Genomic DNA, 27229 nt, shown 5'->3' with positions numbered 1-27229 from the left:
CGTCGAACGAATAAAGCAACAAACATGCGAAATAGTAGACCAGAAAGAACAAACGAACAAATCCAACAAGATAACAAAAACGTGCGTGTAAGCATGTTGCAATTGCGTACATCTCAATCACAAGAGGCACGAGCTGAACGAAGTCAACAATGACAATTGGAACGGAGCCTAGCGCGCCGGTTCGTAGTTAACACACGCAGAGCAAATGACTGACAACGCCAACAAGTACATCGAGCATTTACATCCGCTTCGTTCCTTCGTCTCGCATTCGAGTACGAGCCAGATATCATGCGTTCAAATTCAAACATGAGACAACCGGGAAGTGTTGCGCATCAGGAAAAGTGCAACTACCATAAATTGAGATACCACCAGAACCATTGAACGGCTTGCCCATCGGCACGATTCCAGATTCAAACCTGTTCCTGAAGTCCATTCACACATTCAATTAATGCTTCCAAATGACTTCGGTATTTCGGAGCAACAGAAATAGTTCACAATACTGCGGCATGTCAACAATTCCATTCTACGTTCAAAATCAAAGGCCAAGTAAACCACAAAGTAGGTTCATTGCTGCCAATGCCAAACGAACCACATAAATTTTTACAAATCTACTTCATGGGCGGTGAGGACATCAATCGTGTGGATGCACGTTGCGGCTACAATAACCTCAATTCGCTTAATGCAGCGCTCGAAATGGAAAATTTTACGAACCGGAGCGCTAGACAATTTTACAAAAATATGTACATACTTATCTAACTTTATGAGTAGGTATTTTATAAAAGTAAGTGTCTTAGATTTTGGATATGGCCAATCTCGCTCAGACGGTCAAATTATTTTTCCACGAGAAAGAGCGAAATTTTTAAGGATTTTATGAACCGGAACGGCGCTCCGGTGCGTTCCGGTCCATTTAGAGCCCTGGCCTAATGCCAGGCGCATCGTCGGCAAACTGGACGCCCTAATGAATGAGCACAATGAATTATTGAAATTCTTCAAAGCACACATGCACGAATTGCAAAGTGACTATCACGCTATTGTCATCAATCCTGATAAAACACCAACTGGAGAGCACGTGCGTCGATTCAATGCGCCTGTTGTTGGCGACCGCACATCGACGCGAGAAATCGTGATTCGAAGAAGAAACAATAATCTGGAGTTCATCGCTGACACACAACGTTCATACGACGCTCTCCAATATCCGCTAATTTTCTGGAAGGGACAAGACGGATATTGCATAAACATTAAACAACGAGATCCTGTCACAGATAATTCTTTCATTATGAACATCATTACTCATTTTGAATTGAGAAAATAAATGGTTGGTGTTTTTTATCGGCGTTCATCGTCTACAGCGCTCCATTCCTCTTTCTGTCATAGATCCCATCCCCACACACTTACGATACATTCGTTATTTTTTTATTTAACAACCAAAATATTCACTAGAAATAATTTATATGGCAGAACAACGTTTGCCGGGTCAGCTAGTAATATTATATAATGCATTTGACGTGGTAAGTTTCAGTGAATGCAGAGGATTTTGGTTCATTCTGCGACTAATATAATAATATGTATAGCTTTAATGATCATACAATGTGCACTGTTTGGGAAGCGTTTCCTTGGTAACTTGAAAACGTCCATAATCACCCACGTACGAGATTTCCTCTGCTAAGTTTGCTTGCCTGAGCACGAGTGAGCCGCATTCTCTTAGATAATTCCGAAACAAGGTAACTCATCTAATTTCTCGTCACAAATGCCAAAATCCAGGTCACAGAACAGATACATAAGATTGAAATGTGTAATAGTGATAAAAGTGAGGGATAGTTAGAATGTGAGTAAAAGAGATTAGAGAAATTGAAAGTTAAGAGTACAGCATGATTAAGAAGTAAAAAGTAAAGAATAAAATATGATGATTTAATAGTTCAGGGCATGTGATCGCGCTGACAAATGGATGTGACTATCAGTGAACTTGTATGTATAGAATTTAATAAAAAAAGGGATTTAAGCTTATACTATAGATACTTCTAGACGCCACCCATTGCATTGCTAAATGAAGCTGCGTGCCGTGTGTTTGGTTTGTGGGCGAGCGAACGCATTCGTACACAAATGTTTGAGACCATAGACCATTTTGCTAGTGCTCGCCCAAAATGATCGCACTAGACGCTCAGAATTAAAATGTAATTTTCTATTTTTTTACGTTATATAGTATTTTTAAGCGGTCAAAATGCAACCATTAGGTAAAAATATCCATAATTTAAGTTATTTTAAAGCAACACGGTCACTTAATATTAAAATATATAATAATATTCAAATAAATTATCACGAACATGTATCAACTTACCTATGAAACGTAATACCATCTTCTTGCTTATCAGTATGGCTACCACATTTTAATACAACACACAGAACCATCTTTTCTACTTAATTAACTAAACATATTTACCACTGACTGTATGTTTAACACAAAAAATAGCAATTTTAGCAACACGGTTATCGACGCTCAGTTAAACAATAAGGTAAGATTTGCCGGCTACACCGTAGCAAATCATCTCCCACATCTGTAAACTTTTTATATTTCTCTAGCGCGTGTCGCAGAGATTATAAGGGTGTCGAATACTTTCTCACTCGCACTTATGCATCTTTTTTGTTCAGGCCTTGGATTTAAGTATAGACTAAGAAAAATGTGTATAAACAAGACTTGTAAGTGTATGATAAAATTGATTAATGATTAGGGCGCCAAGTGTTTCCTATGCAAGTACATGATGGTATATTGTAGAATTGAAGAAAACACTGTAATTTAGAGGTAACAATTGTTTATTATGAGCTAGAAAACATTGAATTTATTTAAACAAGTAAGAATATAGAGACATGAAATTAAGTGGACTCGTGGTATTTGCTATGCGAACATATACAATTTTACAAGATCATTATAATACAAAAATAGGGGTACTCATCTGCTGGTTCATTTGAAGTTGTAGACGCACACTGCAGAGCTCCTTTCAGATCAAACGCCAGGGTAAAAGTGATAGAAATCGATAGAGGTCCATCCCTCATTGCCGCCAAAGTACAAAGTAGGGTCTCGTCCTGCAGTAGGGTGGGGGTTGGTGTCAAAGACACAACCAATCTTGCATCTTCTTCTCTTGGTCAGCATTTACCTACTTTGAATTTAGGTATAGGTAGGTATCCACAACGTGACAAATGCTATCACCATCGACCAAAAATGTGAAGCCGGGTACTTTATGACGGTCAGGCGATAAAATCCAAATAACTATCCTCAAATATTGAATACTCGTTACATTGACTTGACAAACTATAATGAATATTAATTTGATACAAGTATAGACGTTCCCATTGAAAATAACATACTCTTTAAGATGGTACTTCAGTGAAACGGCAAATGATCTTCAACTATAGGTTCGACGAAATTTTGGACTGGCTGGCAATCGGAGAGTGAACGTCGAGCTGTGAACACGTCAATTTGTTTTGTGTTGGCGACGGGAGAATTAATTCTTAAATCGTGTAAAGATGACAAAAAAACATTACCCATTTACTTGAAAAAGAAAACATGTCAATGAATATATTATTATTATTAGTAATTGAACAATAAATATAACATTAAATGGACGCATGTTGACTTTTTATGACAAATTATGCTTTGTTCTGCACGCGTCATTTGCAAAATCTTCGCGTCGCGTAGTCAAGATCGTTTTAGACCATGTCCCAGCTGAAGTATAGCCTTAACACGTGTTTAAGTTTAGATATTCAATATTTTTCCACACTCCAGTTTTGTAGCCTATTATACCGCACCCAGTGAGTAAGGTAAGACAGTTTCCATTTTTGTTTTCTCTCAATAGTTAAAGTCCAAACACTTTGATTGACTTGCCGATAGGTTACGGGCTGGTTCCGGGAAGGTTGATATTCTCCGCTGGATACGGTTTTGTGTGAAAAGGAAGGGCATTGCTGAGCGAGACGCTTTACATGTTGCACAATTTAACTCGGTATGTTAACGCTATCACTCGGGCTTTAATTCTCGACCTGTCGATACTCACATTAATTAATTTAATTAAACTGTACCACGCTAAAATAATTATTTACCTTCTTCAATAAACCTCGTTCTCCATTAGAGTTTTTTTTTTAATAATTATTGGAAACCGCCTAACTCTAGCCTCTTGAATAAGGCACTCTAACGGCTATAGGATGGAATGAGTCAATCAATAGTTTAAGTCTCAATTTCAATACTATTACAGTTTGTAAGTTTTATGAAATTCAATAAACGGCATGAAAATACTGTTTTGTAAAAAAAATAAACAGTTTTTGACGATGTACAAAAGTCTTGGGAGATTTTACAGTCTGATTTTAATTTAAATTAAGTTTTTATTATTATTTTGCTGTGCCGTCCGCCTTAAAGCCTGTTGCAGACTGATACACAAAGTATACAATATTGTCTATCAACATTTTCCGTACTTGCACAAAAAGAAGATTGAAACTTAACGCACGAGACCATGCGTAGCTTATTCTGATTGGAGAATTAAAAAACCGCAAACATATCTACACACGCTTGATAGTTTTTCATTGCATTTTCTTATTATGTTGTCCATCCGAGGAACGGAATGAATGGACAACAAAATGCTAAAAGAATAGGTAGACAGATATTATACAATGGAGACATAAATTGATTCGTATTATTCATTATGGATGGAATAGAATTTTTACTTTTTGCAGATGATTTGAAATTATATGCACCAATTCACAATGAGTTCGACTGTTGCATATTACAACGAAATCTCTGTTCACTCGAAAGTTGATCAATAAAGAATAAATTAGAATTTATTACTGACAAATGTTTTTGTATTACTTTTCTAGGTCGAGAGCTCCGATTAAATATAATTATATTATGTTAAAAAGTTCATTAAAGCGTCAATCTGAGATGAAAGATCTTGGGATAATTTATGTTTTCACTTGCATGTAACTTCTACGGCTCTACGTGCGAGTACCCTTCTAGGATTCATCGTGCGACAATCCAAACCATTCAAGAATCTAAATGTCTTACGTACACTCTATGTCTCATTAGTGCGGAGCATTCTTGAATATGGTCGATTATCTAGTGTCCTTATGAAGTTTCCTATAAGCTTACTTTAGAACGCGTCCAGAAGAAATTTCTTCGATGTCTTTATTTTAACTAGTACTTATTTTCCTTTCGATAATTCGTCAAATGATTATTTTCCGACTGCCTTTCTACAAGGCATGCTTACTTCTCACTCTCTTGAATCTCGACGGTCTCTTCGGCTCTTGAAACACTTTTGCTTGTTAGCGCGAGGGATGGTTTTCAATCCTGGTGTCCTAATGAATTTGAGTTTACATGCGCCTGTCGCAGCCATGATTTATTCGGGATCGGAACCGTCTCCTCGTGTCAAGCCTATCAGGCACCATTAGCGAGGGGTGCTAGATTAGTAAATGCGCTCCCTAAAGACAGACATTTTCAATGATGTACTTTGCATTTTGTTTTCGAAACTTTATTTAACTGTATAAAATTGTATGTTTTAATTTATTTTTTTCTGTTATTATTATTATTATATTCTATATTCTCTTCTTCTCTTCTTGTGAGGGTAATATTTGTTATAATGTAATTCGCATGTTGTGTACGACTTGAATTTAGATTTGTTATGTCCACAATGTTTTTTATTCTTAAATAAATAAATTATTATACCCTTTATAGGTGCACGCTTCTCAACCGCGTCTCACCTCATATTGTTGAAAATTGTCAAAATCTTTTATTGCGATATCGAGAATCGAGATAAAAGTTTGCTACTTAACTGCACCACCAATGTAGTCTATAAGTTGTCCCTTTTCATCAATGGTTCAGTAGTTTTTAAGTTAGTAATATCATATTGCCAAATATTCAGGCCATGGTACTAAATTTCAAATTACGATAGTAGTGTTAGTCATTAATTATCTTCGAATGCAGTGCGGTAACATATTTACATAAAAAAATGAAGATTTTAGATTGCATATTTCGTTCAAATTAATTTATTTCAATATGCAATACAAACACACACCATTGAACATACATAATTTTGAAAAACACTTTCTGAGAGAGTATATTATCTATTATAATCAACAGAAAATTTTTTTTTTGAAAAAAGTAAGCCACCCCGACGGGGAATCGAACCCTGTATCTCCCGGGTTTACGCCCCATCCGTCGCATTTACCAATATGCTACGGCGTGACATACTAATTGCGACAAATTTTAACTGTTGGTAAATTTTAATACCTACTCATCAGCGCTCTTCCAAATCAATAATTATAATATACTGTCTCAGAAAGTGTTTTCCAAAATGATGTAAGTATGTTCAATAATTAGAATGATACATTCTTAAATCTTGTGAGTTATTCGTTGAATAAAAGAAATAGTTAATTAATTATAACTTACACCATTATTGCATTCGAAGTATGAGGAATAGCTTGCATTGCCATCAAAGTGTTTAGTTTCGTGTTACGGCTTGGCTATAATGGGTCTTGGTTATAACTGTGTGTTATGGTTTGGTTTAGGCAGGGCTTAATTGAATTTTCAAAACTAACCAGCACCATCTGCAAATTATATTCTTAGCTCAATGAAAACAATATGCCACCGATAATATTTTATGAACAGTTTTTATACAATAATTCAATTATAATTTTAAACATTGTTTTAAGATTGCCTCTTGGTTAATGCGGGCAGATATTATATTAATGTCTGTAATAGGCTTAAAAGAAAAACATATTATTAATGGATGGTCAAACTTATTTGTAATCAAATAAAATGAATGTTTCATTTAACTTTGACGTACAAATACCGAACGATAAAATTATTTTACCAACATAACTTCTTCATAAAAAGATTTCAATCTTATTGCCGAATTCCCTTCCACCAGTCAGTTTGTACAAAGCGTTTTTCTCTCGTAATTTTATCAATGTTGGCATGGTGCTTTTATTATTATTTTTTATTTAAGATTTTTTTATTTTTTGCGACTGGCGAGAAGAAAGCCGGCCGTGCGCCATGAGGGGTGAAACACGCGATTGATTCGCCGAGGTAAAAGTGAAAAGTTTACTGTGGAATTTATTCAATAGCGTATATTTTAAGATTTAAAATTCAAGTTTATTTCTTTAGACTGGAGTTCGGCAATTTTTTCCCCACAGAGGGCACTATCAAAAATTGCCAAGGACAATATTTTTAGACCGATTTAATGTTTAAATATTAAAAATAGGTAGAATTGTAAATAAAGATACTTCGGTAGTAATGATATTAAAATATTAAGCATAAAAGATTATAGGTACATAGGTCTTGTCGACATGGCTCGTGGGGACAGCTCAATGAGTTCTCCTGTATGTCGACTGCGCGCGAGCAGCGGCACGCGGCGATTACATGTGGACGACTCGATGAGGTCACAGTGAAATATTTTACAGAAGTGTTCTTTGAATCATCATGTTTAAGCTAATTATTATTTATATAGACATGTTTAATCATCATTTTTTTCACCAATAGTCCCATTAAAATATTATGTATGTGTACATTTATCTATACAAATATTAAATAATTGAAGTAGGTTGTTTCAAATAACTCCCTTCTAAGATATTTTAAATATGAGTTAGAATAGTTTTGCATTCAGGTGACGACATGTAGGTACCTGGAAAGCGCGCGAGTTTTTACGCGCGAGTCAAAACGACCCACGTGGACAAGGCCATACACGGTGTTACCATCGTAATTAATAGTACATCGATGTATTATTGTAATTAAAAATAATAGGTAGAATAGTAAATAAAGATATGTACCTTCTTCTATCGAAATAATATCAAAATATTATACAGAACAAATTATAGGTAGACATAGGTCTTGTCCACATGGCGCGTGTCTCACCGCGATACGCCGCGACTGCATGTGGACAGCTCAGTGAGGTCACTTGTACATGTGGACGGCTCGATGAGGTAACATGCACCTGGAATGCACGCGAGTTTTTTACGCGCAAGTCAAAACGCGCCACGGGGATTTGGCCATACACGGTGTTACCATCGTAATTGTAATTTTAATCGAATGACCACAGAAGACTCAGTTTGATTTTATTTGAAATTGGCGCGTTTTTAACAAGATGTGCTTTCTCCCTGCTAAAGAGTTAAAATTAGCGCTTCGATTCCAGGGAGTAGAAGAAGAAAAGTCAGTCGCCATTCGCCTGTATTTACAAGTGGGTGATCCAAAAATGAAACTTGTTTTTTTTTTGGACAAATAATGCATGTTATGATCTCTGTCAGTAATTTAACACAATCAAATCCATAACCTATATCATCATCATCATCATCATCAGCCGTGGTCGATCCACTGCTGGATGAAAGCCTCTCCTAGCTTTCTCCACTCTTCTCGGTTCCTAGTTATTTGCTGCCACGTACATCCACCGAACTTTATGAGCTCGTCTAATCAGCGGGTTTTAATATAATTACTATATAAATGTTCTTTTACGTAAAATAGTATCAAAATAAATCTGTGTTTGAAAATCAAGTGCCCATTGCCAATTACTTACCCCTCAAATCGTGACTATGTCCAATTTTTTACCATCCCCCGTAAAGTATCATAAGCCTTAGTATCATATTCTGTCAAAATCAAGTGCGAAGGGTGGATGTAGGCTGTTAAGGTCCGATATTTTTCAGTCAAATATATTGGTTTTCATTCAAATAACACTACAATAATGTGTAAGCTGTAGATAGTGTTTTCTAAATTCAAATAAACCCTGCCTAATCCCTAGCCATGGCAGGGTATAGCCAAAAATATTGGTTAATCTATAAAATATTAAAAATTATATCATTAAACCATAAATAATTTTAGATATTATTCTATAGATAAAAGAATATTTTTATTGATTGTGGTTTCAGGGCTTAATAATTAATTAAAAAAAACTTACCAACACCATCTGTAATATGTATTCTTAATTATTTCAACGAAAACAAATAAGTATGACTGAAAAACCGTACAGTATTTTTGTTGGATCGCCCATTTCATACCTAAACTACTAATGTTTAGTTTAGACAGGGTTTAATTAAATTTAAAAACTAACCAGCACCATCGGCAAATTGTATTATTAGTTCATTGAAAACAAATAAATATCACTGACAAAGTTTAGTATGTACTATTTTTGTCAGATCTCTACAGCCTACCTCCAGCCTTCGCCACTGAGCACTACCATCGTAATTTGCAATTCAGTGCCACGGCTTGAATATAGTCGACCTAGGGCCGGCAGGTTATATGAAAGTATGGTGAAGCAAGCTGGTAATCAATTTGTGGCAAAATTTCCACGTTAACATTCTATTATATGGGTACGTTATAATGACCAAAGTAAATCCTCCGTGATGCCCTGATTTTTTTTTATCGCATCGCTATTCCTCGTTAGTTGTCGGCTATTGTTGGCCTGCTTCATTCGGTTGTATGAGAAAGTCGATTCCTTGCCCCTCTTTTTATTTAATACCTCTATGTAGTTGACCCTGGTATTTAATCGTGATGGCTGTATTAGAAAGATTAAACCTAAGTTAAATCAAGTGTACGCAGAGATTTCAACCCCGTAACAACAAAGAAATTCGCAGAGTTATCTACTTATCGGTGACGTCACATGAATACAAGAGTGGGGTGATGAAAATACTGCCTGACAAGTATGGAAGAGTACCTATTAATCAAGACTACCCCACGATCATATCAAAAGTGCCAAGTAACGCTACATACAATATGTGATCGATGATGCGTTCGTATTTCATTAAACAAAAGATAGAATGAACACTTTACGTACTGCGGATGTGAAGTACGTAAAGTTAGCACTCTATCCACATCTAAAGCTATAATCACATTATCATAACGTCACGTGAACTCATATGCTAGAGCGAAATAAATCATAATATTCATTAATGAAAACTGATAACAACTGTCATTTATAGCTCCTTCTAAACCATCTGAATCAAAGATATGTGAGATCACGTGATTCAAAAATGTGTTAACTTACAAGGAAAAAACGTTGTATCACGCGTGAGGTGATCTTCGTTTGACTCTGATACATTTAAATCCACTTGTCCTGCGCATCTATTCTATACACACGACTGCTTTCGGCCGTTATCTAGGGTAGGAAAGTATCCAAGTATTAGCACTGTGTAACGAGTGCTAAGTTTTAACAGCACCTCTCTTCGCCGTGATAAATTTTAGAGTGAGATAGACAGTTTTGACAGTTCAGACGGCTAACTTAATGTAATTGTTACAATTAATAAGTGTTGATATTTAGATACTTTTTTACTCTATTTAGCTGCCATAAAGGCCGAAAGCAGTCTTGTGTATAGAATGGATGCGCTGATCAACATTTCCCTATGATTCACGACGGGTAAAATATCGAGAGCGTCGACAGCTGCAAATACCCAAGGGTACACATCACGGAAGACGGCATTTTCCAGAGAGAGCTCGCCATCTGAATGGGAATGGCTGGAGCAACATTCAACTCGATGCGGAGTGTCTGATACTCACGCTTGCATTCGGACGATACTGCTTTACGGCGGCTAATCGAGGCACCTTACGAAGGAAACGTATACTGAACTTCGAGAATAGATGTCTGCGACGGACACTGGGTGCGCGGGTACTATCTCATATATAGTGTATACGGTGGAGCTTGCTGGATGCTGATATAATCTGGAATTATGCAAGAAGACTGATTTGGTGTCCAAGGGGCGGATATGGACGAGGAAGAAGAAGAAGACATTTAAAAATCAAGTAAAACGACATTGCACACTTCTTGCCCGTGGCGCTAGCTTGCTGCGAGCTCTCGTGTGCTCATCTGACGTGATGGAGAAAAAGTTTGTAGTTCTAGCATAATAGGGAAGCGTTCGCCCTTTTCCATTCACCATCGCCTAGATAAGCTGGGTGTCTTTCTTTTTGGATGTATTCACTTACACTAAGATGAAGATCCTTTCTGACCGCACCTACGTTAAAGTTCCCACCACCACCCGTCATATATGCACAGCCGTAGATATGCACTGCCGCTTTCCATGACGCTTTAAATGTATATGAAAGAAGTGATTTTAAGTGCTTTTTCCATACTGAGACGGAGCCGCACGGGACTGATGCTGCAACCATGCATCGTAGTGCTTAAAGAAGAAAGTTAAGAAAGATTTTTTTGTTTGTTTTTTGGACTGGCTCTGCTGTCTGCTGACGTTAAGCTCTTTGTGAACCCGCATACTGAGTGTCACGAATTGAAATGGATGAGTCTACAGAAGAGTCGGGACTATCCCGCTCCCCAAACGACACTGCAAATTTCTCGAATGCCGCAAAGACGGCCTCGGTTGCTATCAGATCTCCATGACCAATTGGGCCCGTGTGAGGACGGACTCTGGCAAACAGCTCCGCTCGTTTGAGTTCCATAAGCGGGCAATCCCAGAGGATGTGTTCAACATCTTGGTGGTCATGCCCGCAGGTACAAACCGGCCCATCTACTATCAAGCCAAACTCGTGGAGTGGAGTGGAGGCCGGTGAGGAACTGGCTAATCCAGTGCGAAGGTTGGAGTCTTCTAGTTTGGTGCCTGCAGAATACGTCTGAAAAAAAAGGTAAGTGTGCCGCCCCTTGGGGGAGGCGGTCCACCGTCTGATTCATGGAAAACCGCCATTACAATCAACAATTGTAATATTCGTATTCGTTCCTTGATTTGGAGCCCTTTATAATGTGCCACCCCTAAGCAATGCTTGATCTGTCTGCCATCACTGCATAATTGGGTTAAATAAAATCGCCGGCACGACTGGTCAACCGTCAGAGAGTACAAACTGTAATAAAATCGCTTCATTTCGAAAAGAGTGACTCAATAAATTAAATCATCAATACACATAGCTCACTCGTCTTATTTGAACTGTATTTTATTCACTCAATATGGGCTAACCCGAAACATCTCTATAACTCTCCTCAATAACTTACTTCCTTGCTTATCTCATAGTAAAATACGCACGTATGAACTTGGTTTACAAATCTACGGGCAGCTCAAATATCAGACCACATTATTTATAAGTATGGTGACCATAACATTTGGTCAAACAAAACAAATAGATGAACATGAAATAATTATAAGATAAAAAGAACTTTTTATATACCACGTTTTTAAATTTTCTGTTGTGACAATTTTATTCTATGTATTAATAAAAACTTTTTATTGTACTTGATAGAAATACTGAATAAATATTATATAATACAGAAATGTCATTTTGACACTTCATATTAATTTCCATAGTAACGCACGTATATATTAAAAATTTAGTTGCTAGAACCCCCTTAGAAACCAATAATAGTGAGTACTAAATATTACTTTGAACGAATTTTTTCCGAAACATACAAAACAGAATTAATTGAAAATGAGTTCAATTCTGCTTAAAGATAGCCTAAAGTATTAAACGAATGCATTGTCGTCGTGTTCTGATATATTCTAAAAGTTTCAAATGTCAAGCTAGTCGGGAAGTTAGTTAAAAATCTTGGACAAACATGGATTGTACTATCACATTTGAATGCTTAGTATATTGCCTTTTACTTTTAGATGAAGTCCCGGGGCTAGGCCCCCTATCTCCTTCATCTGTGGTTGATGGCTTTTGATAGGCTTTGGCATTGTGCGTGTCCTTGTAATTACATACAGGGGCACGCACAGGTTAACATTCTCACATACAAACATATTTTTATGACTTTTAATAAAATAAATACAAAGAATAAAATAAATACAAAGAAACATTCTTTTATTTACAATTAACAGTGGTATGACCCAGCTTCAGGTCGTATCTCTGGTCGGGTTGATTCCGGTGATGATCTCTGCAGTGACATTGATAGTCCGATGGTCCAACCCCGCCGAGCAGTATTTAATCTTTTATACTTGAATCCCAGTGTCATGATAAATGTGTGGTATGTATTTAAATTTTTTAATACTTGGGAGGAAGGTTCCCTCCGCCTGCACTTATGTCAGGCGGCGGGGTGCCCTTCATCTTTTATTATCCTCGGGGGGAGGTCGGGTATCAATGTCTATTCTTGTTGCGCTGAAAATAACAGATTAATCGCTTGGGTAAAAGGGAGTCTGTGGTGAGGATGTGAAGGAACTATGGTGGATGCTTGTCCAGCAGGATTGCCTTCGGCCTCCTATAGACGTAGTCTGTGTCGCTTTCATTTTCGATCAGTAAGTTTTTAATAGTCGCGTTGGGATGGTTTATCATGTCTTTGTAGAATTTCTTCGACAATTTCATGATATGTTCGTAGATGGTTTCAATTTTAAGGTCTCTGTGAAGTGTAGTATTGCGTACATACCACGATGCGCCCGTGATTCGTCGCAATGTCTTGTTTTGAATGGTCTGAAAGAGTTTAATGTGTTTAGGGTTTGAGTAAGCCTATATGGGGCTTGCGTAGGTGATTGTTGGTCTGGTGATTGCTGTGTAGAGCAAAAGTTTTGCTCGAGTAGACAGTTTACTCTTGGGACCCATCATGGGTAGAAGTCTTGAATTTACTATTACGGCTTGGCGTTTTTTCTCTTGAATGTGTTTATTGAATGTGAGTTTGCTGTCTATCGTAAGACCTAGGTATTTAACCGACTTATCCCAAGGGATTACGTGGTTGTGCATTTTGAGATTTATCATTTTAAGGCGGTGCCGATTCGTATGCTTGGCAAAGTGAATGGCAGCGCTCTTAGCTGGATTAATCTGAATACGCCATTTATCGCACCAGTTGGATATTTGGTTTGCCGCTGTCTGTACTTGCGTAATTGCTTTGTTGAGATTGAGCGATTTGCTAAGGATAGCTGTGTCATCTGCGTATTGGGCAACGATGGTCGAGCTACCGTAACTGTCGGTGGGAATCGGTATGTCCTTTGTGTACAAGTTGTACAGGGTGGAACCTAACACGGATCCTTGCGGGACTCCGGCTGTGGGTATTTTTGTTGTGGATCTAATTCCATTAAGTTTAACATTGAAGCTCCTATTCCGGAGAAAGGAGCTTATCATGTTGATCATGGCTATGTCGAGTCCTGATTCTGAAAGCTTGACTATAAGACCTTTGATCCAGACCTTATCAAAGGCTTTTGCTATGTCTAGGAATAGTCCTGTTGAAAAGACTTTATAGTTAAATGCTTTGGTTATGTATTCGATAACCCTAAGTAGTTGATGGTTGGTCGAATGTCCTGCTCTAAATCCGTGTTGGATTTCTGGGATGAGGTCTGCTTCATCAATCATGATTGATTTGAAGTCTGCGTTTTATGACTCGTACATTTGAATGGTCAAAGACATCGCTTATAATCAGTATCTTTGGAATTATCTTAAAATGTGTTAATCGTGCCCATTTTTTGAATAATAAAATGCCTAATTCTTGTCAAATTTGGGATCACAGAGATTATAAACTTATAAAGTATAATTTTTTATCGTAAAGATTTCACTATATAATGTTAACATTAATTTTACTAATGGTTTTATAAATGCGTTTAAAAATTAATAAATCTAAAAAATCTTAACACCACTGCACGTGGATGTACTGAAATATGACTATATTCTAAAACATTACATCGAGAGGTTTAAAAGAATACTATTTTATGTATAACGCCCATGGTGGCCGCGCGGCTTAGGCGTTGGACTATCACGCCGTGGGTCCCAGGTTCGAATCCTGGGTCTGGCAAGTACACATATTGTTTTTCAATTTGTGTCTGTCAGGGTATGGACCTAATAGGTTTAGCAAGTGGCTGACATCCATTTCTCGTAAAAAACAAAAATCTGTTACTACAAACCTCTACTCTATGGAGGCCCATATTATGATCATATTGGGATCGGACAAGGTCGGAAAAAAATATGTAATAAAAATACTTTATGCAGTCATCAAGTGTTTAAGATAAATATAAAGGATAATAAGGCTTCAAAATTATATAAATAGATTATCTACAACGTTTAAATAATGTCCAGGGTTATGCTCTGAAAATACCATAAAACCTCAATTTTGACCTACGTTGGCATGTGGGCCGTTAATAGTTTTGTTAAATGACCGCCTTGTTAAATATTTGAGTATGGTCACCATGTTTATAAGAGACTGGCTGTTCTTGGATTATCTGGAAAGTTTTCCTACAACTAAACCTCTTTGCTAAAGAAGTTTTTAAAAGTTTTTATATGATTCCGCCAGACATTTCCTTATCGAGAGTTTGCTCAATAACTATAAAAACGAACAGGGGCCACTCACCGCCTTTGACGTATATTATATTATTATGTACGTGTCGAAGTTTTTCAGAAAATAGACTTTCGTGAAAGATACATAATGACGTATTGTTTTGTTTGAGACCGTCAAGGTCATTTGATATCTTTTTTTTGTATTTGAGATATTAAAATGCGTCCATTTGTATACAGTCGAACTCGGTTATTACGATCACGGACATAGCGAGATCTCGGATGTAATGAGGAAACATTCGTTGACATTTTAGTTTATGATTTTCTCCGTACATTAATTCACTTTTAAACGGACTAGTTATCGGATATACCGAACAAAAATATCATCAATTTTTTTTTAAAAACTGTTTATGTGTCGATCGTTTAAAAACATTTTTGATTCTAACCAATAACATCCGTAGATCGATGCCGCCGGGTCGGATTACGTTTATGACACTAGTTAATTGTCGAAGTACCTAATTGGTGTTTTCGCCGACAACATCGACAAAGTATCCACGTAGGTATATGGTTGAAATTTCATGTAAAAAATCCAAGCTGAAGTCGGTAGGTACTCACCAGTGTTCTTTACAATAAACAACTTCTTTGGTAGTTTTATGAATGTCATGCTTGTTTCGGGGAAAAATTCTAATTGTGTATTTTTGATTGAATTGCGACTTTTTGTGTTATGTGACCGCTCATTTAAAAATACCTACTATCTGATATAACGAGTAATGCTTATAACAAGCAAATTCAGTCGGTCCCATCTTCCTCGTAATAACCAAGTTCGACTGTCTATTATTAGAATTGGTAAAATAATGATGTCGTGTTGGACTTAAATCTGTATCCATCGAATTCTAAATATATTAGATAAATTGATAAAGCACATCAATTGGAATCCAATAGATGTGGGTTTAAGTCCAGCCCGAGAACAATATTTTTTCTAAGGCATAAAACCCACTTAACGGAGCGAGTGGTGCTCTCGGGCAAAATTTCACAAGTGGCGTGTAAATCATCGAAAGTACAACGTAATCAAATACGCCAGCGCACACTGGATTTGACGACGCATTATGCTTGCCTGCCCCATGAGTCATCGTTTTTTGGCTTCTCAGCGATACGAATTAACGAAAATACAACGTAGTCCATTCATTGAACACGGCAAGCAAAATCACGCTCCTCGAAGCGTCGTTGATAAGACGGGCGAGAAGCCATTATTTAAGAACAGTGAACTCTTTGTTTAGTTACTGCGTGTCCGATATTAATTACATGCCCCGAGAAATTTAATAATATTTTTATTGCTTTGTTATGAGAGACGCTGATAATAAAATTATTTTGTGCTCCTTGAGCTCCTTATTACATAGGTGAAGGGTAATGCGCGGGTGGGAGGGGGCCTACTCAGTAGTGAGCGCACCGAACGCTTTTTTGGTGGGCTTTATGCCTACGCTTATGTTTCTGACAACAAAACAAATGTCGGATAGTTTTTAAACACCCCTCGTGCATATAGATGCTACCGGGTCGGATTACGTTTATGACACTAGTTAAGTGTCTAAGTACCTACCGAAATGGTGTTTTCGCCGACAATATTAAACTGTCATTAAATCATGGTCTACTGATGACCCGTGATTGTTTAATGCCTGGATGACAATAATAATAAGGATGGTAGGTATGACATAATATTTTTGCAGGTTTAACTCATTTAGTGCTAACACCGCGACTGGCGCGTTTGGAGTAATTGGCCATTAGATATAATTAAAGTGTTATTTAAATGTGGTAATTTGTAGGTAATTACAAGATCGGCAGTGGATTGTGAAGGATGGGATTAGGATTATAATCGGCCCAACCAAGATATTATTTTCTAGAAAGCTTATTATAGACGTTGGATCTGCTGTTGTAGGTTGTGAAGATATAACGTCTATTAATTGTATGTAGAAGGTTGCTTCGTGTGTGTGATAAGTGATAACACTGATAACAGTGATAACACTGATAACTGATGATGATAGTGATAATATAATGTTCGGGGGCACAATTGAAATGAGACACGGAGTTGATATGGATTGTTTTATATTGTCATAAAAACATTTAAGATTTACACGGCACTAAAATAAGACTCACGTTGTTTTTATACTTTGTTACTGAAGGTTACATTATGATGATTTTGAATTTGATATCGAAACTTCATGCGGAGTTGCTCGCATGATTGACTGTACTGTTGGAGGCCGGATTTGCAACTGAATTGTTGACTCATTTCATTATTATTGTCTATGGTGGATCAATGACCATAGACAACAACTTGACATTTGTAGATTTAAAATATAAAACCGCTACACTTATATCAATGCTAGCAAATACAATCAAAACAACTGAGAATCGCTTTGCCAGACTAATAATGTCATTGTAGAATGATTTTCCTATTACTAGAAGAAGGTCTCGATCTGCACATTAAAAAGTTTTTCTTTAACATCTATTCTTGAAATTAATTTTTAGATAAAAAATAGTGTACCAAAAATTCTTAAGCAGTGTACATATTTCACAATAACTATTGTGGCCGAATTTTCTCATGCGATATTTTAACGGTCGATCACACAATATTTTCTGAGCAGTTTTAATACCTATAGCAGTTTTCGCTTTCTTTGTGTTCGCATTTTTTAGTTCGCTGAAAAAGACCATTCAACACGGTCTTTCATTTTCAGAGGAATGCTCCCACGAAAAGTTTCGATTGTAAAGGCGCCGTGAAAACACTCAGGTTTTTTTTTGTGTACTGCCTCTGGAGTATAATGTTGTGCAATGTTTGTAGAAAGATTTTGAATACAGAATGCAACTTTACTATGGTATGTCTTGATATACAGGGGTTTATGTCAGAGGGTTGCTTCGTTTAATTAAAACTACGGATTCGAAGCAATAAAATATTAAAAAACTATTTCATTTAGAGAATTTGAGAATGTAATATTCGTAGTCTTGAGTATGGGTCCATTATCTAGAGTCCTTATGAGGTTTCATATAAGCTTGTTTTAGAGTGTGTCCAGAAAAAAAATCTTCGATATCTTTATTTTAATGTTTATAATTATTTTCCTTTTGAAAGTTTCTCAAAGGAGTATTTACCAACTAATTTTCTTCAAGGCATGCTCGCCTTTCATTCTCTTGAAGTTCGTAGGTCACTTCTGCTCTTAAAAAAGCATTTGTCCCTGCTCTCATGTGGTATAGTTTCCAATCTCAATATTCTGGAAAATTTAAATTTTTATGCACCTGTCAATTACATGCGTGGTCGCCATGATTTTGGGTGAAAGCTGTTTCCTCATGTCAAGCTCAACAGCAGGGAACTCAGAAATAATGGAAACTGAAATATCTAACGGGTAAGGCGATAGCAGGTAACCGACTCGAGTAAGGAAGAATCCGGGTTAAAATTACACGCGTGTCAAAAATGCGTTTTACGTCGAATACTGAAAACTACTGTTATTTACGTTCATTTAATGTTGGTGTATTACACACACTATTGCACGTGCATAATGCGTGCTTCATTTTCGTAGGACCTCACACATTCAAAAACCCTTCTTTAATATGAGGCGTATTGAATATAGCCTATCGGTATTCTATTTATTATCTGTTCTGTGCTCACCAGGCACCAATAGCGAGAGCTGTGCGGTTGGTCAATGCACTCCCTAGAGATGTCGACATTTTTAGCGATGCATTATGTATTTTGTTTTTTAAATTCTATTTTTTTGTTTAATTTGTATTTTTTTTGTGTTGTGTTGTGTTGTTTTTTTTTTTTTTTTGATAAAATTTATATTAATTATTAAATTTGTATATATTACTTATTTTTTCTAGTTGATTTACCTGTACTTTTTATTCTAATTCTCATGTTGTGAACGTCTTGAATTAATAATTTGTGATGTGCTCAATGTGTCTTTTTTCAATAAATAAATAATAATACCGAGGAAAAATATTGAGCGTTTTTTCCGACCATGTCCGATCCTAATAGGATCATATGGGCCTCCACAGAGTGGAGGTTTGTATTAACTATTGTATAACTTTGTATTAAATTATTATGTCAGGTAAGATACATAATTTTGAAAACACTTCTGAGAATATAATATTATATAATTATGACCAATGGAAAAAATCTTTTAAAAAAAATAATATACCCCGTAGGAGTCGAACCTGCATCTCTCGTGTATCACGCCCACTCACATATACCACTATGCTAAGGGAGTCATACTTAATTGCAACATTTTTTTACTAATGGCTTTTAATACACTCTGAAGCGATTTACAAATTTAGCTACTGTTAGCGATCGGTTTTTGTATTTTAAATCAAAGCAGGTTTTACTTTAATAACTTACCGACGTCACGGATATTTTGATAGGATATTTAGTTGCAACTTACTTGAACTTGCTAATAATTTACCTATCCTGTCAGAAATGGTTACAATATGTAAGTTGTACGTATGCAATTCATCGTGAGACACTTATTTCTGCGCCGCAGTACGTGAAATATGAGTTCGTATAACATTTTATAAAATGACGAGTTCTTCGTTGAGCATTTCACCGTGGAATACATTTGTAAAAATACGGCGATAGTTTGCACATAGTACTGTTCTTATTAGATTAGCCCTAACCTAACCTAACCTAACCTAACCTAACCTAACCTAACCTAGTAAAGACATCTCCACATCTTGTAGCATACGTACAAATATACTCCACGGTGAAATATTCAACGAAGAACTCGTCATTTGATGAAATGTTACACGAACTAATGTTTCACGTACTGCGGCGCACGAATAAGTGTCCTGCGGTGAACTGTTTTCGTACAAATTTCCGGATCAGAAATAATACAAACTACACCGCACAAAGCATTTTTGATGTTTACCAATATTCATAAACTGTCAAATAGCACCTGCTCATACCTAAAGAATAGGATTTGCGAGACAGTTAGAACTTTTACGTGTAAATGTTATTATCGCGATAGTTTAAAATAGACACTCTTGGTGCCAGTAAATCAATGCACGTGTACAAGCTCTATAATACTTCTCACTCGCATTTACGATTAGAGTTTGTTCAGGCCTACTGTGGATATATGTAACCATATAGTGGAAAATGGAGTCCAGGGATGAGATAGTAGTGCCGAGAGACATACTGACGTAGGTCCATTCATTTCTACAGACAATCTACGTGCCAGACACGTAACGCGGCTGACAGAATATTTTAGGTAGTATTTTACACTGACAGGCACGTACCGTGGTAGGCTCGAAATTCGAATGAAGAATCGCATTAGAGCATGGGTGGCCAACCTTGTCAGCAGCCGGGCCAGATTCTAAAAAATGAGATTTCCTACCGGGCCGCACAACTGATTAATTTTTAATACACAAAACAAAAGCGCTCACGATTGCGCAATCATTGATGTTTGTATTTTACATTTTTTTTATATTTCCACAAAAAGTGGGTTTTTGTGTCTCTTGGAAAAATTGCGCAATTCACGATTGCGCAATTATTGGTGTTTGTATTTTACATTTTTTTTATATTTCCACAAAAAATGGGTTTTGTGTCTCTTGCAAAAATTGCGCAATTATTGATGTTTGTATTTTTTTTATTTTTCGGGATTTCGTCCGGCACCCAGTACCTAAGTAGTTTATCAATCAAACTACTAAAACATTTATACTTAGCAGATAACTTACTTAACATTTTATTTGTAATTTCATACTATCTTAAAATACGCATTTATGCATAATAATATACATTTTTAAGCTTTATTATTATATTAAGTCGATAAAACGCTGAAATATAATGTAATTTTCATTCTTACATCTAACATTATTTTTAATATTTGTTGTAAATATAAATAAGTAGCCATGTATAGACAATAAATTATTTGATTATGCACATATTTAAGTTTTAGCGAGGGAAGAATTATTTTCTTTTAATAAACATCATAAGGCATAACAATTATTCTCAATCTATATTAAAAATGTGTCAAGCGCGAAATGTATAAGGTACAACTACTGAGATGATAGAAGCATATTAAACCGACTTGCTTATTTACTCCAACAAATCGTAACGTACGTCTATTCCTTTGCGCATTTAATTCAACTGTGCGGCGTCCAATCCTCCCGGAGGTCAATTGGGTCGGCGTCGAATTGGGTCGGCGTCCAATTGGGCCGGCGGCCAATTACCGGAGGCCAATCGGCGGAGGCCAGTTCGCGGTGCCAAATCGTCCCATTCCCATGTAGAAATGTATTATACATAATATATTCAGAACCATCTGTCAAAAGTAAAAAAATATGCCACAGCGCCATATCTCTCTAAGTATTGTGCATATGTACGAGTACCTGGGCATTTTCGCCAAAGTTTGTAAAAAAGCACATTGCGTTTTTGGCATGTCCCATGACTTTGATTGTTTTTTTCATAGTTATTATATGATATAATATTGGAAAGTTATGTATTTTTAACATGCAAATTTATTAATTTACTTTATTCGGTCAGTTAAATACAACTGTCTGACCTGTATATATTTTTAATTGATTATTTAGATTGAAAGGTAGTGTGTTTTTACCATGTCCCACCCCTAAATTCAAATAAACAAAGTCTGATTTCGTCATTCATTTTGAGTGTGTAAAATTAAATTCGGAATGTCTTCAACAGCTTACATTATATATTTTTGGAAAATATACAGTTTTTTCGTAAATTTGTACCAATATTGAAAAAAAATGACGTTTAAAGTGTGTCCCAGGATATTTGAAAAAGTGGAATTCCACATTCCGTTACCACGATTTTATCATGAAGGCGAAAAATTTCCACTATAAATATGTATTTTTTTAATGTAGCAACACTTTTGTATAATACTGATCGCCATTTACAATTTAAATTGTTGGTGTGTGTCGGTATCGCTATCGGAACAGGTTGCTTTCTAGGTTGGTCATTTAAGAAGTTCCACTACTGTTACCACGATTTGTAAGGTAAGAAATCACATATTTCCATTTCACTTACTATACATATGGAGCTTATCTTTCATACTACAGATATAATAAAGCATTTCGCAGGTTTAATAATAAAACTAAGCTAAATTTTGGCTTCAACCACTTCTGAAACAGAATCCGTTACTTCCACTCCGAAACTATATTGGTGGTAACGTATATGTGGAATGTAAAAGTAACGAAATGGAATGCATTAAGTTGGGTTTACATTGTGTGTTTAGTTCTTCATAGATTATAAAAAGTTTTATTTTGTCTGTTCGTATGAAAAACAAAAATATTTTCATTAAAAAATACAGAAAATAACCTGACGATATAATAAAGATTAAAAAAGATTAAAAAAGTATGTGATATGTCTGAATACGCAAAACTAGCGCAGATAAAAGTATGGAGAGATAAAAAAACAACAGAAGGAAAAGAAAAAGCACCAGACTAAAATAATTGCAAGACAGGCTCTGGCTTTGTCATACACTTTCTGTTATACGCCACCAAAATTTTAAAACTTCTCCATACATTTTAGGCATAGAAATTTATAAAAATGTATGAAAAAGTATTTTTTTGTCACGTTTAACAGACATGTGTACCCTATTAGATTTAATACCTGAAACTGTAGGTATTCGCGAAATGTCAGAAAAATACGTCTTGATTACAATCAACCTGTATAGCTACATTTTATGTTGATGAATACAAGTAAATTTCACGACAACATACAGTCGAACTTGGTTATTACGAGAAAGATGGGACCGACTGAAATTGCTTGTTATAAGCGTTACTCGTTATATCAGAGAATAGATATTTTTAAACGAGCATGTCACATTACATAAAAAGTCGAAAATAAAAAATTTGGAAACCATCGTAAAAATCCCCGAAACGAGCATGGCATTCATAAACTACAAAAGAAGTTGTTTATTGTAATGAACACTGGTAGGTACCTACGGACTTCACAAATCTTAGATTTTCCAACCATATGCGTGGATACTTTTTTTATTATTGTCGGCGAAACACCAATAAGGTAGGTGCTTAGACACTTTACTAGTGTCATAGACGTAATCCGACCCCGGCGGCATCCTGTCCAATCGGATTTTATTGCTTAGGGTCGAAATGTTTTAAAACGATCGACACATTGACATTATTTTAGCTCGGTATATCCGATAAGTTGGTCGTAATAATAGTGAATAAATTAAATGTATCGCGAAAATCATAAACCAAAATGTCAACAAATGTTTCCTTATTATATCCGAGATCTCGCTATGTCCGAGATCGTAATAACCGAGTTCGACTGTAATTATTTTCGGAAAAGTTATATACTCCGTGCCGCGCTAGGAACTCGCGTCCGAATCCCTTGCTGATTTAATTTTTTTCATATATTGTTAATTTGCTTTTAAATATTTTTTATCTGAGTTACAAATAATATAAGTGCCAAATAAAAGTTATGGTAATGTATAGTGTGTCAAAATTATTACCTATCTTATTTTACTAGTATTGTGAAATTTATTATAAAATATCTCTATTTTAGTGATTAAGTTTGATTTGTTTTATTATTGTGACGCACTTTGAATAATATATATCTGACTACCAAAAAATTCAAATAAATTTCATAAAACAAAAATTTGTTTTTATGGTAACATGTAACTTTAGCTTTACAAATTACACTCCGTTACCATTTCGTTCCATTCCGAAAATGTCCCCAAAAAAGTTGAACGTTAACTATTTTTCATTTGATTATTAAATAACGAAACTTATGTATTTTTCCAATAAAATTTAGTAAAAGTGATTACTGTCTTTAAAAAAATAGCAGAACGAACATTGATAGGTTTTTTCAAATAATAAAGGAAAAATGCTCTGCCATTATAGACATAGGGTAACGGAGTGGAACGAAATGTGCCCAAGAATTAGAATTCAATAATTTTTTTTGACTATTTGTAGTTTTATTTTTAAGTGTATGGTTTTTTTAATCTAATAGAGCTCTTTTAAGTGATAAAAAGTGTCTCATTCATGTTTTATAAGCTTAGTTTCGTAGTCACGGAACGGAAACTTATTATGCCCAATTTCATAATAAAAATGATATAAATATTGTATGAATCAATATTTTGCTGAAAAATTGCTATCACCAATTCAGCAATAGAACAAGGAATCTGCTAGCTATATAAAAATGGTTAATTTGAGTGAAAAAATAATATTACCCAAATTTCAAACATGTACAAACTTTGGCGAAAATGCCCACATATCAATTTTTTTTTGTATGGAATTTACCCCACGTGATCTCAGCCCCGTCTACCGTAATGTATGCAATATGGTAGGCTCGAACGGCGAAACCCAAAACCTTTGCGCATAATATTATTGTCTATGACTGCAGTTTCGTTCAAAATAAGTAACAATCAGAGAGCTATTGAAGTTTAATCAATTTAGCGTGTCGTTGTCATTAGTGTGTATAGGTCTGTTACCGAAAGTTGAGGCGATCACACATACGAAAGATTGTGTGTATTGGTGTATTTTTGAATATTACAGTATTCTTTTACAGGCTGTTCCTTTTTTGATTAGTTCGATTTTTTCGTAAATCAAAAGAAAGAATCTTCATTTTTTTTAAATCGATTTAAAAATTTGAAACATCCTGTTTGTGAACAATGCGTCTGTGTGAGTATTCTGGTCGTCTAAACTTTCGGTAACAGTATCAATCAACAGTGATGACGTATTATCTTCTTATTTTCCGTAACTATACCTGACAGGTGTGCTCTTTTTCTCTGGTCTCCACAGCATACCTCTTTCCAAAAGTCACCCATCACCAATGTAGTGTGTAATATTTTCTTTTCACGATCAGGGACGATCGTAGCAAACAGTCGAACCAAACGGTTGGCCTAAGAATATGCCAATGTACTGTCCAACAACAACTTCTTGGCTACGCGGTAAAACTGTGAACTAACAAGCTCCTCCCATTTTTAACCACACTTCCATTATAAACTAACCAGCTCCTCCCATTTAGTCGATGACAGCGCCTTTGGCTTGTGCCTAAATCTTCTTGTCGGACAGTAGTTTGAGCCAGCGAGCTCTTTACTTGAGTCGGTACATGAGAAATTAGCAAACAAATATGTCGCGTTCAATGAATTAATTTTTGTTTATATTCAGACCGGAGCTATATTTTTTTAATTATGATTATTGATTACCTTAAAATGAATTACTCACACCAGTAGCGAAGTGTGGAGGTGGGCTGAACACAATCACTGCTGAGCTGCTAATTAATTTTTAATTACCACATTTAAATAGCATGTTAATTATATCGAATGGCCAGGTAACGCAAACGCGCCAGCACCGATGTCAGCACTAAATTAGTTAAGATCTGCCATAAATAGTGCACACATTAAGCCCTGCCTAAACCAAACCATAATAGTTTTGGTATGTTTTGTGCGATACGACAAAAATGTGAACACTTTTCCATTCATACTTATTTGTTTTCGACGTAAGAATACAAAATATTGTTAGTTCATTTTGTAAAATTCATTAAGCCCTGCCTAAACCAAACTATAATAGATGAAACATATTCATATAAGTATCTATAAAATATCCAAAGTTATTTATGATTTAGTTGCACAATTTTAGTAGTATTTTTTTTACTATTATCTATTATGGCCTGAATTTCGCAGGGTATAATTGAATTTTAAAAACTAACCAACACCATCTGTAAATTATTGTAGTTTTAGTTTAATGAAAACAAAATAAATACGTTTGTCTGAGAAAGTTTAGTGTGCACTATTTATGGCGTATCTTAACAGCCTACCTCCGCCCTTTGCCATTGACTTACACAGACCGTAGTAGGTACCAATGGCATGTGCAGAGAGACGCATTCAGGAGACACCCTTGGCTGTCCGACAATCAAACGATATTATTATCTCGATAGTAAAAATGTAATATTGTGAAAGCACTTTTCTCTGGAACGTTCCAATATAAATATTGCGATACTAGAGAATTGTTATTGGATTGTCTTATATTGCAATTTTATTTTCCGCATTCATTATCATACATATTTTATAGATGGTACCTATTCACCATTTACAATATTTACATTATAAAGTCAGACAGGTTTGGACAAGTCGTCAATTGCTGTCTAAATCTTTGTGTGATTTTGAATTACCGGAATTTAGAATTTAAATTGAAACGGAATTTAAAAATAATCGTCTATATCTCACAAAATCTAATATTATGCCATTCAGTTATAGATAGACAGTTATTTTAATTATTTTATGGTTTGGTTTCGGCAGGGCTTAAAAATTAAAAAAAACTAACCAACACCTTCAGCTGTAATATGTATTCTTAATTCAACGAAAACAAATAAGTATGGCTGAAAGAGTGTGCACTCTTTTGCCGTATCGCCCAAAATATACCAAAAATATTATGGTTTGGTTCAGGCAGGGCTTAATTGATTTAAAAAAAACTAAATAATAAATTGTAAATTGAAGTCTTAATTCAATAAAAAGAAATACGTATGATTAACAAAGTTTAATATGAAGTATTTATGGCGGATCTTAACAGCCTACCTCCACCCTTCGTTACTGTGGGATAATAGATAATATTATCTTCTAACAATATCTTACAAATATGGAAAGTTCTTGATGATGTTGACTGGTTCAAAGATTGCTGAGAAAATCTCAGGTTGGAAAAGAGCAGCGCTCGAAATGGAAAAGTTTATGAACCGGAGCGCTCGAAAATTTTCTGAGGATATTAACAAGGCTATCAAATTTTATGTTTTTTTTTTTTTAATTTTATTAACATAAGTGTGCTAGATTTTTTGTTATATCTATGGCATGTCTAGTTCAGACGGTCAAATTATTTTGTCCGTGAGACGGAGCGATAACTTTACATATTTTACGAACCGGAACAGCGCTCCGGTGCGTTCCGGTCCATTTCGAGCCCTGGAAAGTGGTAGAGGGGAGTGGAAGTGATGAGTTGAGAAGGCCAAGAAACGTTCAATAAAGAAGCATTTTTACAAAAAAATATCATAATAATATATTTCGAATTTTTCCACAGTAACAAAACAATCAAAATCTATTGCTCAAATGGTGGTGGTATAATATTATTATTTTTTGGAGGGTCTTCATT

The sequence above is a fragment of the Rhyacophila brunnea genome, unplaced genomic scaffold (genome assembly GCF_057557595.1).
Source record: "Rhyacophila brunnea isolate RB1 unplaced genomic scaffold, BYU_Rbru_1.0 scaffold_16, whole genome shotgun sequence".
NCBI lineage: Eukaryota > Metazoa > Arthropoda > Insecta > Trichoptera > Rhyacophilidae > Rhyacophila > Rhyacophila brunnea.
This window is presented reverse-complemented; position numbering follows the sequence as displayed.